This window comes from Palaemon carinicauda, chromosome 1 (assembly GCF_036898095.1).
Source record: "Palaemon carinicauda isolate YSFRI2023 chromosome 1, ASM3689809v2, whole genome shotgun sequence".
Lineage (NCBI taxonomy): Eukaryota > Metazoa > Arthropoda > Malacostraca > Decapoda > Palaemonidae > Palaemon > Palaemon carinicauda.
In genome coordinates this window covers 261998443-262014337 of record NC_090725.1, presented here as the reverse complement: position 1 = coordinate 262014337, position 15895 = coordinate 261998443, and the positions used below count along the sequence as shown (strand labels likewise).

At 42.3% G+C, this 15895-nt stretch overlaps 1 long non-coding RNA gene across 1 annotated transcript in view; it reads right to left on the bottom strand.

The window, feature by feature from the left end:
- Positions 1 to 15895, bottom strand: part of LOC137655702 (uncharacterized) — an 86885-nt gene that overhangs the window by 40613 nt on the left and 30377 nt on the right. The gene's annotated exons all lie outside the window — the stretch shown is intronic.

Genomic DNA, 15895 nt, shown 5'->3' with positions numbered 1-15895 from the left:
TATATAACCAGCGGGTAAGTTTTATATTTAAAAAAGCAATATAAACAAAAGTTAAGTATAAAAATAATAGATTTTACAATTAAAGATATTCATATAAAAGGTTGATTGATTGACTGATTTGAAGTTTTTCTGGCATCCTGACATCTAAGGTCATTGACGCCGATATCATTTATTTTATATAAAAATTAAAAGAATATTCAATTAAAACCATAAAAGTTGAATGTCATTATAGAAGTTGAATAGTTTTAAGAAGACCTGCTTCTGAAACAAATATAAAAATGCCGCTCGCATAGTAGGACACATCATGTCCAAGAATCTTATAATTGGGGCATTCGGTCAACAACTGCCTCACTGTTAAAGGTACTAAACATTCATAGCAATACGGTTGGTGTTGGCCCTTCAGAAGAAACTCGTGTGTCAACCGAGTGAGACCAATACGGAGTCGACAAAGAGTCTTCTCCCATTTTCAGGGCATCATGTTATAATTCCAAGGAGATATGACATTTATTACTTTTCTCATTTTATTGCCATCTAGACTATCCCAGTGCTGTTGCCATTTAATACAAAACAATTTCTTGATGTTAGGTAGGAAATCATTACAGGGAATGGGATACCTTCTTGGTAGCAACTCGGATGCAGCATTCTAAACCAGTAAATCTGCCTTCTCATTCCCAGACACACCTACATGTGCTGGAACCCAACAAAATCGAACCATTATACCTCTCCGTCCAATAATAAAAAGCTATTCTAAAATCTTTAAAACTAGAAGGTTACTAGAATTAAAAAGTTCTAAAGCTTGAAGGACACACCTTGCATCACTAAAAATTGTAAAATTACCCTAATTTTCCAACGCTATTTTCTCAATAGCGGTTAGTATGCCATACAGTTTGGCAATAAATATGGAAGCTGTTAGAGGAAGTGCACCTCTACCATTAAAATCATTACTATGTACTCCAAATCCAACGCCAGCATCAGATTTGGAGCCATCAGTATATATAAAAGTCGATCCCCTATGTTCTTCAACATGTTCCATAAAAAGAGACCTGGATTCTAAGTCAGTCATATTCTTCTTAACTCCAATAAAGTATCTACAAAAACATACCTCAGGTAATTTCCATGGAGGCATTGATGATACCTTAAATGGAAGCACCTTAATTCTAATTATATCAAGACTACTTAATGATTGTTTCACCCGAAAACCATAAGATTGAGGAGATTTTGGGTGGAACTCAAAGTATGTCGAGTGCCTTACAAGGCTTGCAGTCTGAAAGGCTAATGAATTAGGGAGTCTTTGCAATTTAAACCAATACTGAATAATAGAAGACATTCGGTAAAGGTCTAGAGGTAACTCTCCAGCATCAACAAGGAGACTTGGAATAGGTGAGGTTCTAAATGCTCCTGTGGACAATCTAATACCAGCATGATGTATTGAATCTAATATCTTTAACAGGCTTGGGGTGGCTGAGGAGTATATTTCACATCCATAACTAATTTTGGAAAAAATCAAGGCCTTGTATAATTTGAAATTGTAATGCGGTCTGTCCCCATGATGTATGGGACAATTCTTTTACAAGATTCAGAGCATCAAGACATTTAGCTTTTAACGCTTTTAAGTGAGAATCCCATGTAAGCCTACAATCAAATATCAAACCTAAAAATTTAGCTTCACTTACACATGGGATACGTTGACCTTTAATGTATATATCCGGGTCTGGATGTACTCCCCGGATACGACAAAAATGGACAATAGTACAGTAGTTTTACTTGTCGAGAACTTAAATCCATTCATATCGGCCCACTGGATAATTTTGTCAATTGAGTTTTATTTTTATCTCAACCATTGCCATTCTAGCTCCAGCAAATGATATTGAGAGATCATCCACAAATAATGTTGAGAGAACATCGTGGGGAATGACTGAGGATATCCCATTAATTGCTAGTGCAAACAGGGTTACACTCGGCACACTACCCTGAGGAACTCCTCCTTCCTGGCATTTACTCTCTGATAGAGCTTCCCGCACTCTCACTTGAAAAACTCTATGTGAAAGAAAATTACTAATAGTGGTAGCTCTCCTCTCATTCTAAATTCATGAATTGTTTTAAGTATACCATATCTACAAGTGGTATCATATGCCCTTTCAAGGTAAAAAAAAGACTGTCACATGGTGCTGTTTGGAAGCAAAGGTTTCACAAATAGAGGACTCAAGTCGCATCAGCAAATCAGTCGTTGTGTATTTTTCTGAATCCACATTGAATGGGTGATAAAATACCCTTCTTTTCAAGGTACCACACATCAGTCATACATTGATCATCATCTCCATGATTTTACATAAAGATGTCAATGCAAATGGCCTATAATTTGCTGCTAAAAACTTGTTCTTACCGGGTTTTAAAAAGGCTAAAATAATGGCTAGTTCCCAAACACTTGGATAACTATGATCATACCATATTTTATTAATAATGCTTAAAATAAATAACTTTGTATCAAAATGTACAAGTTTAATCATTGCATATGGAATTCCATCAGGTCCGGGGGCTGTATCGTTACAATTAGCAAGTGAGGAATCAAATTCTCTTTCAGTAAAAAGAGAATTATATGACTTCCCTTCCTGTTGCAAAATTTGAAATTTTCTTTTCTTCAATGCTCCTACACTGGTGATCAGGAGCTGCTTCACACTTGCATGATACATTTAAAAATGATCAGCCTGGGTATTGCTAACATCATTTGCTTCAGTCACATATTGACTGTTCACCTTCAACACTGTTGGTGGGTTTGGGGTAAATTTACCTGCAATCTTTTTTATTTTCCTCCATACAGAAAAATTTTATTTTCATTATAAAATGAATTTTTGAACATACTTACCCGGTAGTTATATATATAGCTTACGTCAGGGACGTAAGCTATATATATAACTACCGGGTAAGTCTTATGTTTAAAATGGTGGTGTTCTACCAGTGACTGAGGAAACAAAAGACACCCAAGACTGGTGTCTAGCTTCTTTCATGACACGACGGAACTGTGCTCTATACTTTTTGTATGCTATTAAATTTTCTTCAGTACAGCGTCTACGCAATCTAGTCTCAAACTTTCTGGTGGCTCTGTGCAAGGCAGTTAATTCTGAAGACCACCACGGGACTGGTCGTCGTTTGAATAATCCTGTGGTTTTGGGAAACGAATTGACTCCTGCTGTATGGAGAGTTCCATTCAGTAAGTCTATGACATCATCAATACTTTCAAACTGCTTCGCACTCCCCTCAATTTCACTTAGCTCACAAAATTTAACCCAGTCCGCCTTGTCAAGATTCCATCGTGGCGATCTTTGTAAAGGTGGAAGATAGTTAGTGTTTATAATGATTGGTGCATGATCACTAGTATGCCAATCATCTAATGTCCTCCAATCGAAATCAAGAAGGCAGTTAGAGCTTGCAATTGAAAGGTCAATGCATGACAAGGTACCTGTCTGAATGTGAAAGTGTGGGGGCTCTCCTGTAATAAGGAGTCCGACATCCTCGTTTTCCACAATTGATAAAATAATATTGCCCCTGGTGTTAGCTAAATCATCACCACACAAAGGATGTCTACTATTCAAATCTCCAAGTAAAAGAAAAGGTTGAGGGAGCTGTTGAATTGAATCACCTCTACTAAATTATCATACAATATGTTATTCATTTGGAGGCAAGTAATGAGAGCAAATTGTATATTTTCTCCCTATATCAATCTGTACAACAACTGCCTGCAAAGGTGTACGAATAGATAAAGGTATTTAGGGAACATCTCGACGAACGTATATGAGACTTCCGCCATGGCTCCCTACTCGGGGATCATATGGTGTCATATAGCTAATATATTCGCGAGGACAAAGGGTATTAGCATCTAGCTTGCCCTCCTGTAGACATATAATTATGGGGGAATGCTAGTGAATTAAGAGCATGTTCTTCATATTTGGCCCTTAAACTCTGACAATTCCATTGCAAAAGGGAGGAAAAAAAACTATGCTTTATGCTTTGGAAGAACTTTTGGATGAAGTCTTCCCATTAGCAATTTTTTATTTAACATTTTCCCGGTGGTTTTATTAGAGAGGGCCTTGATAAATTAGGTTGTGTGTTTTTTATTTTCTTTTGTCCTTTTGATCTAATTGTTGAGGGGGATGGTGGACCTCAACTTGAATTTCTGATTTATTTAAATTGTCTTCTGGTTCATCAGAAACATCAACAGACAAAACATCATATTTACTTGATGTCATAACTCTAATTTCTTATGGAGGGGGGTGAGAGAGATGGAGGTCTCTCTCTTTTCCGATTAATAGGTTGTGAGCGACCAGGTTTTTCTACCTTCCCCACTTCAGGTGCACCTGATAACTTGGTTTCAAGTGGAATCTCCATTAAATCAGGCAAGGACACGGAATGGAAGAGGTTAGTACTATCCTTTGTAATGGGGTATAAAGGTTGGATAGAGGTGGGCAATGTCTTTTTGTTGATACACAATGGTAACTCTTTTTACGAGGAGATATTCTTGTCTTATTATGCAGCACTTTATCAATAGATGGTGAATTTCTTTTTTGAGAATTACTTAACAGTGGTAGGTGGGTTAGATAATTCCCGAGGAATTTCTTCTCCCGTTTTTAATGTCTTTGCATAAGTAGTAGATTTATTTAATAATTTCTTGGCATGCCTTACACTTACATGTTCAATAATTGATTTTATGGGCTCAGGCCATGTCGTCCTGATGGAAGGTTCCTGGGGTATATTTGACTACAATGATATTCCCAGAGAATTTACCTTTAGGTCTCCAGAATTTTAACTACTGGCACGAATATCCTTAAAAGTTCTCTTAAGGATATCGCATAATATCAGGGGACGTATATCTTGATACGACACATAGCAATCATCACCCCGAATAGCGTTTTCGCTTCAAGGGGGAAAGTGGCAAAAATAGAAGGGGAGCCGTTATCAAGGTACCCTTCCTCCGTTACTACCTTGAGTATCTAGATGGCGCCATCATCGCCGCCATGTTTATTCCAATAAGTGTAGCACTAAAAGCCCGGTGATTTTCCTTTTCGCTCTCATGTTTACGCTTATCTCGTTGGATTTATCATGCAATCTCCAGCGTCTTCTGCCTCTGGAAAGTTGAGTATTTGATCTTTACATTGTATAAATTTTAGCTCTTGCCTCACAGTGAAATTAGGTTAAAATAAGTGAGAGAGCTGTTGCCTGAACCGGAGGCGTCATGAGCGCTGTCATTCGTTACGCATGAGTTATTTTGTTAGCCTGAACGACTTTCCCGGTATAAATAGCATGAATATATAATGGCTATTCGGTCTTCATTGCTAGGAATTATTTATGTTATGCCGATTATATTCGGCGATTTAGGTAACCAAACCTTGCTTATGCTAGGCTTCCTAGCCTAGGCATTTTAGTTTACTTTCATGCATGATATAATAGACATTCCTAGTCTTATTACATTCAAATGAAGCTATTTAGGCAATTTATATGTCTAAGATACATTGATTGCATATAAATTTTCCTCTTCCGAGATCATATACGAGAGTTTCGGCGATTAAGGTAGTTGATTCTCACCCGCCACATGTTCCCCGGTTACCCTCGTGTATCGTTTTATCAATTCAGGCGTAGATATCTCCTAGAATTATTATATAAACAGATTCTTGTCTCCAGTGGAGAATTAAGGGTAATCCCTTCTTCCCTCTGAGTGTAGCCTTAGGCTACAACCCTAGTTGGTCGAGCCTCGAGTTGTCATTCAGGCATGACTAAGCTAGGGTTTTCTGTCCCTTCCCTTAGCCGCAGATAGCAGGTTTTGGGTTTCGGTCACAACCTCAGAGTATATAGTCTTGTGCCGGCAGCCGGCCGGCAGGGTGAATAGTCATTCCTCTATCGGACTAGGCTGCCGGCATAGGAGGCTAGACCTCCCTAGGCCGCACCTGAAGTGGTTTTATGATGCCGCCACCTTCTCCCTGCGGTCTAGTAGACTAGTCCTGTGCTCGCAGACCCTAGGCTGAAGAATAGATATTCTTCTGCCGCCTAGGATGGCGCCGGCACTGGAACTCTGTTTCTCTTTTGTTGAGAGGAGGCGGCAAGCTTGCTGCCGGCCCCTTAACTGTATTGGCAGACCCTAGGCTGGAGAATAGATATTCTGCCGCCTAGGATGGCGCCGATACTGAAACAGTGTTTCTTAAAGGTGTGGATGGACCGGCAACCCTATCGGCCCCTTCCACACCTCATACAGGACCCTTTCCCCCCCCTCTGTCCTTTAGTGATGGCCTAGCCATCGCAACCCTTTGGCCGTCGTCCTACAATCTCACCGCTTGCCGGCAGGTTGTGGGACCGGCCGGGGCTCCTACTTGTATTAGCTTAGTCGCTCAGCTTTACCTCATGGACGAGGCTCCAGGAAAGGCTGTGCCGGCTGGCGGCAGGAGACCCCTTTACTGTAGAATGTTCTTCAGTCCTCTCTTGGACTGCCATTCACATTCCAGTAGCCGGCAGAGACTGGCAATGGTTTGTGTTTGGGTGGAAGCCTGAATGATACATTCTCCCCTTCCATTTGAACCCTCATTCTGAAGGAAGGCAGTAAGACTGAGCACTTACGTCCTTATTTACTGTTGATACACATTCAATAAGGCACCCTTCACTCCTTGCTTTCTCTCTATCGGCTAGTTCCACCGAGTATTAACCTAGCCGGCAGTTGCCGGCCAGGTTGATGCTGCCGGCCACTGACCCAGCCGGCAAGGCGCCGGCTGGACTAGTGCGCCGGCCCCCGGCAGATCTGGCTTGGCAGGCAGGTGCCGGCCGGGTTGATGCTGCTGGCCACCACCCCAGCCGGCATGGACTGTGCCACCAGGTGCTAGCCTTTCCGGCAACATGCCGGCTAAAACTACAGTATATGACTATACAGTAGCCAGTATATTTGCAGTATAGATCATACAGCAAACAGAAAACTTTAGTATAAATTATACAGTAGTTAATTTTCCAATATACCCTGTGTATCCATGCACAGTCTATTGTTGAAACCATATTATATAGGGAAAGAAAGATTTCTTTCCATATACTGATAGATGATCACTTACAAATTACCCTCATTATCAAAACCTTTTGGAAAGTCAGTGTTAAGTTACACTTATCTATCCTCACAGGTTAGAACTCTTCCATTGGGTTGCCTGAATAGGAAACCCCCAGGTTTTAATTTTGGGGGAGGTCACAGCAATTGGCTGAACAGGAAACATAAGTATGTGTCTTTCCTAATTCTTTTCTAGCTTATCTATCCTAAGCTATATGCAATAAATATGCAAAAATATTAATAATAATATTTATATGGTTTATCAGGTGAGATGAACTACCGCATACTCATTTAGTTTTCCTCTCTTTACAGGAGGACCACCCTAAGTGCCTGCGAGTCTTCTGCAACGTCAGGAGCAAGGACTTCTGCGGCCATGTAGAGTGCAGGGCGCACTCTCTCTGTTCCATCACCAAGGGACCTCTAAAGTACTGGGACCCCAAGGCCTGCAATGTATGCAAAGCCTTGGTTACTGAGGCTTTTGATGACCCCAAGACAGCAGAGTCAAGGGATGCAGCGCGGAGTAAGCTGCGCAGATGGGTTCGTGGCTTCCAGAAGAATGCCACGAGGCCTTACCTTCCGAATGAACGGATGCGTGCCTATCTGTTCCCTAAGGCAACTGTGGATGCCGTTATACCACAGCCTCAACCTGAGATCCCTTGCGTCCAGATTTCCATAGATACAGATGTCTCTGACGCGATGCAGGACATCACCCTAGATGAGAGGATGTCAGAGGTGTCAGAGGACACCGAGAAAGACCTTCTAGAAGAGGAGTCTACCTTGGCTCCTGAGACTGAAGAGGATGACGTCGAATCGGAGTCCGTTTCGTCGGTTCCGGCCCCAGAACCAGTGCCCTCTACGTCTTCTGCTCCTCCATCTGACGAAATGGGAAAAGCCCTGGCTAGTCTCATGACGATGATGGAAAGTCTTTGTAAGCAAAACGAAGAAAGGGACGCTGAACGGAGGAGAAGGATGGACCATCTCGCATCGTTCCGTGGGTCTCAGAAGAGACTCAATGTGAAGGATCTTCCTTCTTGTTCTGAAGTAAACCCTTGGAGGCATGCAGAGTACATGCCAATTACAAACGGGAAGATCTTCATTTCAGAGAGGCTGGGAGCCGTCCTCATCGAGAATGTCGACTTTTGGCCCAGCTTTGAGTCTTACCCAGACTGCTTCATCCGTCTGAAGGCGGAATCTGTGTCCAAGGAGGAGACAGAGCCAAAAGAGGTCATAGTTCTTGACCATGGGAAAGCTCAAGCTTTGATGGCAAGCAGTCTGAAAGACAGGGGCTTCACTAATTCGAAAGTGCCAGCCCTGAACAAGAAACACCCTTCTTTTCTTGCTCCAGCTAAACTAGCCTTTCCCTTAGCGGAAAAAGGGTTTAAGGCAGTTATGAAGGCAGTAGAAGCTGGGAAACCTTGCCCAACACTTGAGGAGTGTAGACCCTTATCCCTAGCTCTGCCTACGGATGACAAAGATCGGAAGGAAATACATCTTAACTTCTCAGTCGGGAAGTTGGAGGCAGATATTGCTGGACACCAGTTCAGCAAAAGTCTCCCTAAGTTGTCTGACTTTCTCTTGTGTAGGGAGCAAGAGACAAAGAAAAGGCTTGCCGCATCTCTGTCCCTCCAGATTACCTTGGAGGCCATGGCAAGTGATAATAGATCCCCTGACATGTTCATGGTCGTGGCCAAATCACATTTGGCAACGCTGGTCAAACGAGTATGTAGGGAGTTCGTGTTTGCTTCGGCTGCGGTGAAACACGAACCCAGGAAGCTGATAGCTTCCAACATCTGGGGAAAAGACCTCTTCCCGAGTGAAGTGGTCAAAGAAGTAGTTGACAAGGCTGCCACGGAGAACAGGAACCTTCTCCAAAAGTGGGGCATGTCGGCGAAGTGGAAGTCTTCCCCGGATGAGGGTCCCCAACCAAAAAGGAAGACGAAGAGACCTAGGTTGCCCTCTCGCCCTGTCAGGAAACAACAACAACAACTTCCCGCAGTTCCAATGACCGCGGTGCCCCAGATGGTAGCACAACCCCAACCCACCTACCAAATGGTGCCTCAGCAGATGGTGACCCAGTCACCAGCCTTTACTCCTGCCTATGAGAAGCAGACCACTACCTTTCGTCCTAAAAGTAGAGGGTCGAATAGAGGCTCCTCTAGACACCTCTCAAGAGGAAGAGGGGTTAAGGGAGGACGTGGTCAAGGAGGCAAGTCCTCCGGACAACCGAAGCAATGAGATGCTTCCGATAGGAGGAAGACTCCAAAGATCTCTGGGCCCACAGCCTAATCAAGAACGGACTAGGTTGGAGCTGGAGGACAGCTCCACCATCATTTCCTCAATTCTTCCAACACTCCACCCCCGTCCTGGAAGAATATACCTGAGAACTCTTGAGCAAACGGGTGATAAGGAGGGCAAAGTCCATCAAATTCCAAGGAAGGCTGTTTTGTGTTCCCAAGAAGGACTCAGACAAACTCAGTGTCATTCTGGACTTGTCGCCACTCAACAAGTTCATAGAAAACAACAAGTTCAGGATGTTAACCCTTGAACACATAAAGACCCTGCTGCCGAAACGGGCGTACACAGTCTCAATAGACATGGCAGATGCCTATTGGCATATTCCAATCAATCGCCCACTCTCCTCCTACCTAGGATTCAGGCTACAGAAGAAGAAATAAGTCTTCAGAGCCATGCCCTTCGGACTAAACATAGCCCAAAGGATACTTGCAAAGCTTGCAGATGCAGTCGTTCAACAACTACGCCTAGAAGGTGTCCAGGTGGTGGCCTACCTGGACGATTGGCTGGTGTGGGCATCATCCGAGATGGAATGCATGCAATCATCCAAGAAAGTGATCCACTTCCTGGAACATATGGGATTCAAGATCAACATCAAAAAGTCTCGATTATCTCCAGCTCAGGAGTTTCAATGGCTGGGAATACATTGGAACTTAAAGTCACACCGTCTCTCCATTCCACCAAGGAAGAGGAGAGAGATAGCGGGATCTGTCAAGAGACTACTGAAATCCGACAGGATATCAAGACGCCAACAGAAGAGAGTGCTGGGCTCCGTTCAGTTTGCATCAGTGACAGACCCGGTGCTAAGAGCACAGCTAAAAGATGCATCAGGAGTCTGGAGAAGATACGCATCAAACGCTCTAAGAGATTTAAGAAGACCGATACCGACTCGACTACGATCACTTCTCAAGCCATGGTCGAAGGCCAAGAACCTCAAGAGGTCTGTGCCTTTACAACCACCTCTACCTTCAGTCATCATCCATACGGACGCATCAAAGGAAGGATGGGGAGGTCACTCTCACCAACGGAAAATCCAAGGGACTTGGTCCTCTCTGTTCAAGACCTTCCACATCAACGTTTTGGAAGCCATAGCAGTCTTTCTCACGGTGAAGAAACTGTTTCCTCGCCATTCAGTTCACATAAGACTGACTCTGGACAGCGAGGGTTCAAGATCACCCCAAATCAACCAAGTGATGTTGGCCATCTTCCGCTTAGCGGAAAAGAAGAGATGGCACCTATCAGCAGTTCACCTTCAAGGGTTCCGCACTGTGACGGCAGACGCTCTATCCAGGCTCTCGCCGATAGAGTCAGAATGGTCCCTAGATGCAGGATCATTCTCCTTCATCTTACGTCAAGTCCCAGGACTGCAGATCGACCTCTTCGCGACAACAAGAAACTACCTCGTTATGTGGCCCCATACGAGGACCCGCAAGCGGAGGCAGTGGACGCCATGTCCCTCGATTGGAACAGATGGAACTGGATTTACCAGTTCCCTCCAACCAACCTCCTGTTGAAGGTCCTCAACAAGCCGAGATCCTTTCAGGGAACGGCAGCTCTAGTGGCTCCCAAGTGGCCGAAGAGCAATTGGTTCCCTCTAGTATTGGAACTAAAGCTGAGGCTGGTCCCTCTGCCAGACCCAGTACTGACTCGACAAGTACAGAAGTCGACTGTCTTCGCTTCATCACAGAAAACCCAAAACCTTCATCTCATGATTTTCTCTCCTTAGCAGTTAAGAATAGGTTTGGGATCTCGAGAGACAGTATAGACTTCTTAGAAGAATATAAGTAAGTCTACCAGAAGACAATATGAGTCGTCTTGGAAGAAGTGGGTTGCTTTCGTCAAGGCAAGAAGACCCAAAGAGATCTCAACAGATTTCTGTTTATCCTTCTTTATTCACCTTCATGGACAAGATTTAGCAACCAACACGATAACAACGTGTAAGTCAGCCTGGACTAGACCTATGCTTTACGCCTTCCAAGTAGACTTATCCAATGAAATCTTTAACAAGATCCCTAAGTCTTGTGCTAGACTTAGGCCTGCAGCACCTCCGAAGCCCATTTCATGGTCTTTGGATAAGGTCCTACACTTTGCCTCATCAGTGAACAATGAGGATTGCTCTCTAAAAGACTTAACCCAGAAAGTTATATTCTTGTTTGCTCTAGCCTCGGGGGCCAGAGTTAGTGAAATAGTGGCCCTTTCTAGAGATGAGGGCCATAATCAGTTCACAGAAGCGGGAGAACTGAATCTCTTTCCTGACCCAACGTTTCTAGCCAAGAACGAGCTACCTACCAAAAGGTGGGGTACCTGGAGAATCTGCCCTCTGAAGGAAGATGTCTCACTATGTCCAGTGGAGTGTCTAAAGGTCTATCTTCGTAGAACTTCAGATTTCAGGGGAGGACAGCTCTTTAATTGAGAAACCTCGGGTTCAAACTTATCCCTAAAATAACTGAGGGCGAAGATCACCTATTTCATTCGCAGAGCGGATCCTGACAGTACACCCGCAGGTCATGATCCCCGGAAAATTGCTTCATCATTGAACTTCTTCCAATACATGGACTTTGAGCGCCTTCACTCGTATACTGGATGGAAGTCATCCAGAGTATTCTTCAAGCACTACGCGAAGCAAGTGCAAGAGTTGAAACGTTATGTGGTGGCGGCAGGTAGTGTGCTAAAACAGTGAATTGATTGGGACTGCTAAAATCGGGTGAAGGTGTTGACACTTCACAGTGCAACATGTAAATATAAGTGTCACCAAGTGGCATTATGGACTGTTCCAGTTATTAAAGGTGAAGAAAAAGAGATGACACTTGTGCCGTGTGTTTTTACACAGTGTGAAGAAACAGTCATTCATAGAAATGCATATTAGAAAATTATTAAATTTTCAGTTTTGTGGCACTAATCATATTTACCTTTCAGGTGAAATAATAATTTCTGGTCTTGTCTGTATTATATGTTTCTTATTGCATTCATTAGCATTATATTAACACTATGTTATGTATGTTGAATTACTGGTTATTCATTACCAATAAATACTCTATTGGTATTTGCGTCTTATTTCGCCCCAAAATTGAATTAATAAAGATATGAGAGAGTATTATTTAACCCTTAATAATCTGCATATGGACATGTGAACAAAATAGATAACTTTGTTCTAATATGAGTACAACCTTTCTCTGCCTACGCATACATTGTTCCTACAAGAGTACAAGCTTTGCCCGGTTTTGCATACAGCAAATCCTGTAAGCTCTGGATGCTATGTTGGCTCATATAAACTTTTGTTCGTATTAAAGTACAAACTTTAACTGGCTTCACATACAGTGAGACCTGTATGCTCTTGATGCTATGTTTGTTCATATGGTATATGCAAACCTCGAGACTCTTTCCCAAGTCTAGTATGACTCTTCCCTGCAGGGGGCAGGAAGCACTAACAGTTCATGATTAAAAGTAATGATGTATAACGGTAACGCCATATGTCTCTATGGTCTAGATGACCAAGGAAATATTGTCCTGAGGTTAAGGCACATTTGGAAAATCCAGATACAGTACTTTGTAAATAATGCCCTGGTAACCTTTCATCAGGACGACATGCCCGAGCCCAAAAAACGGATTTTGAGTGAAGCGAAAAATCTATTTTTGGGTGAGATAGCCATGTCGTCCTGATGGACCCGCCCTCCTTTTTATAGAAAAGCCCTTGGCAGGATCCCTCCCAAAACTACTATATCTGTAGCACCTTGCTCATCGCTACAAGGAATAAAACATGGCGGAGACGATGGCGCCATCTAGATACTCAAGGTAGTAACGGAGGAAGGGTACCTTGATGACAGCTCCCCTTCTATTTTTGCCACTTTCCCCCTCGAAGCGAAAACGCTATTCGGGGTGAAGATTACTATGTGTCGTATCAAGATATACGTCCCCTGATATTATGCGATATCCTTGAGAGAAATTTTAAGGATATTCGCGCCAGGAGTTAGAATTCTGGAGACCTAAAGGTAAATTCTCTGGGAATATCACTGTAGTCAAATATACCCTAGGAAGCTACTTATAGGATCCTTCCATCAGGACGACATGGCTATCTCACCCAAAAATAGATTTTTCACTTCGCTCAAAATCCATTTACTGAGGGCAGCAGCTTCTGACTTATAAAACTGGCAGCTCCTATCATTTGATTTATGATTAGAGTTGCAGTTGAAGCACCTTGCCTCAAGTGTGCATTCTCCAAAATACAGTACAGACCGGAGCAAGTATTACAAATTTTATCATTCTTGCAAACTTTGGAAGGATGCAAAAATTTTTAAAAATTAAAACATTGCAGTGGGTTCTGCTTACAAGGTTTAACTAATCCTTTCATTTTCTATGTCTATGTGGAAAGTTACATCAGCATCCTGGAAAGTAAGGATAATCACTGATGTTCCAGGTACTTAAGTACATTCCACACTGATAGTGAACACGCAGCCAATAACTCCTCTTCCGTAAATTCATATAGATCACTATTGAAAACCACTCCCCTTCCATAGCTAAAGTTTAGATGGAGTTTGATGTCCAATTTTATATCATCATTTTCTCTTTTTGAATTGGCAATATAACAGACTGTGTGTATGACTTGGCCCTCATCAAGTAACTTTCCTTACCGAATCGAGATATATCTCCAGGTGCGATCGTTCCTATTTTCCTCTGAAGAAATTTGCAGATCTTAAAATAATTTTCTGTACCTCCTGTATATTGAGCAAGAAGCCACATTGGTGGTTCTGGCTTTCTTCGGGATGGCATATCTATTTCTATGTCTTTATCAATCCAGTCTGCTGGTCTGTAGACATCCAGATCTTTAGGTGCCCCATCACACAGAGCACCCTTAACACTCATATTACCTACTTTAATATTAGTAATGTTACGGCTTGTATTGAATGCTTCCTCATGACAATTAAATGATATCAAAGAATCCCATTTATCATCAAAGTTTCATTCTAATTTCCTTCATTAATCCGTAGCACTCAAATATTTTATGTAGCACATCATAATTAGCTTCTAATGGGATTTGGGTAACGTGCAGGATTTTCAATTTACCTGTGTTGCGCAAATTACCCTTTTTCCAATGTTCAAAGAATAGTCCTTTTTAGTTCCTAAGTCATCAACGGAATTTTCTTTAAATGAACTGCCAGAGGTCGTCAACAGCGCCAGGGGTGAGTCAGCATATCCAGGGGAGGGGGAGTCGTCGTCACAAAAATCCATAAGAAAAAAGAAAATAGAAATGTGATATTTGAAATTGCTTGATGCACCTGCTTGAGAACATTAAGGCATCACATGTTGGAAAGGAAATTTGCACAATGAGAGTACAGTATACTTCCCAAATGGTCCACTCCATACTCTACACGAAGGATAGCACCAAAACGGATATGGAGGCACAGGTGTAAGCTGAACCCGCCTGTTAGGACTGAGACCAAGAAGTTATAGAATCATCCTCCCCATATCTGTAATGATGGGCTTCCGGCCAAAAGCCGAGAGTCCTACCCCAAGCATTGGATCCCCCTGGATTCCGAAGACCCAACACTTCAGAATAGTTCCACCAAAAAGGTCCAAACCATCTTCGGGATGGCTGAGATCATCCAATACTCTCACATACAGCTTTGAGCACAAATACCTCCCAACCGTGACACCACCTCCCATTCATCAAAGCAGGCGGCAATAACGGATGTAGAAACATACACGCCAGTGGCAATAACAGATGTAGAGACATCCATGCCATTAAAAAAGAAAAGACATACATATATATGTAATAACAGATGTAGAGACATCCATGCCATTAAAAAAGAAAAGACATACATATATATGTAATAACAGATGTAGAGACATCCATGCCATTAAAAAAGAAAACACATACATATATATGTAAATATATACACATACATATGGGAAATTTTATTCATAGAGTTGGGACAGCAACATGAAAGAAAGTTTATAAAATCAGGAGAAGGTTGAAGTAATATTAAGAGGAATAAAAAGATGAGAAAGAGAGAAATTTAAATTCAAACTGGGGGGAGAAATTTCCCCAAGTTCGAGAGCCCTCTTGCCCGTCACCAAGTTTCAGCACAGGAATTAAATGCCGTGCTGAAGCTCAATGACTTCATCAAAGCATTCCCTCATTAAGAGGGTATAAAAGGTTGAGGGTTTGTATCCTGGTAAAGAAAATATCACTGCACATGAACATGAGACAAGAAGTAACATGCTTACTGCAAGTAGGAGCACTTCATCATTATGTGGCATCCACATCTTGTCTTCCATGTCTTATCAGACACTCATATCACCTTTCAGCCTGTGTGTGTTTTAAGAATGGTACATTTGCATATTGGGTATAGGAAAGAAGAAACTAACTTTAGGTGACTTAAATAACGTTCACAGGATACTGTACAGTGCTTTAATATAAATTCAATTCCTGGTTAACTGCATGTACCCAGAAAAATAGAAACGGGTAAAGGACATTGGCAAAAACCAAGTCTTGCAAAATGGAGATTAAGGGGGACTCTGAAGAACAGAGTGGAT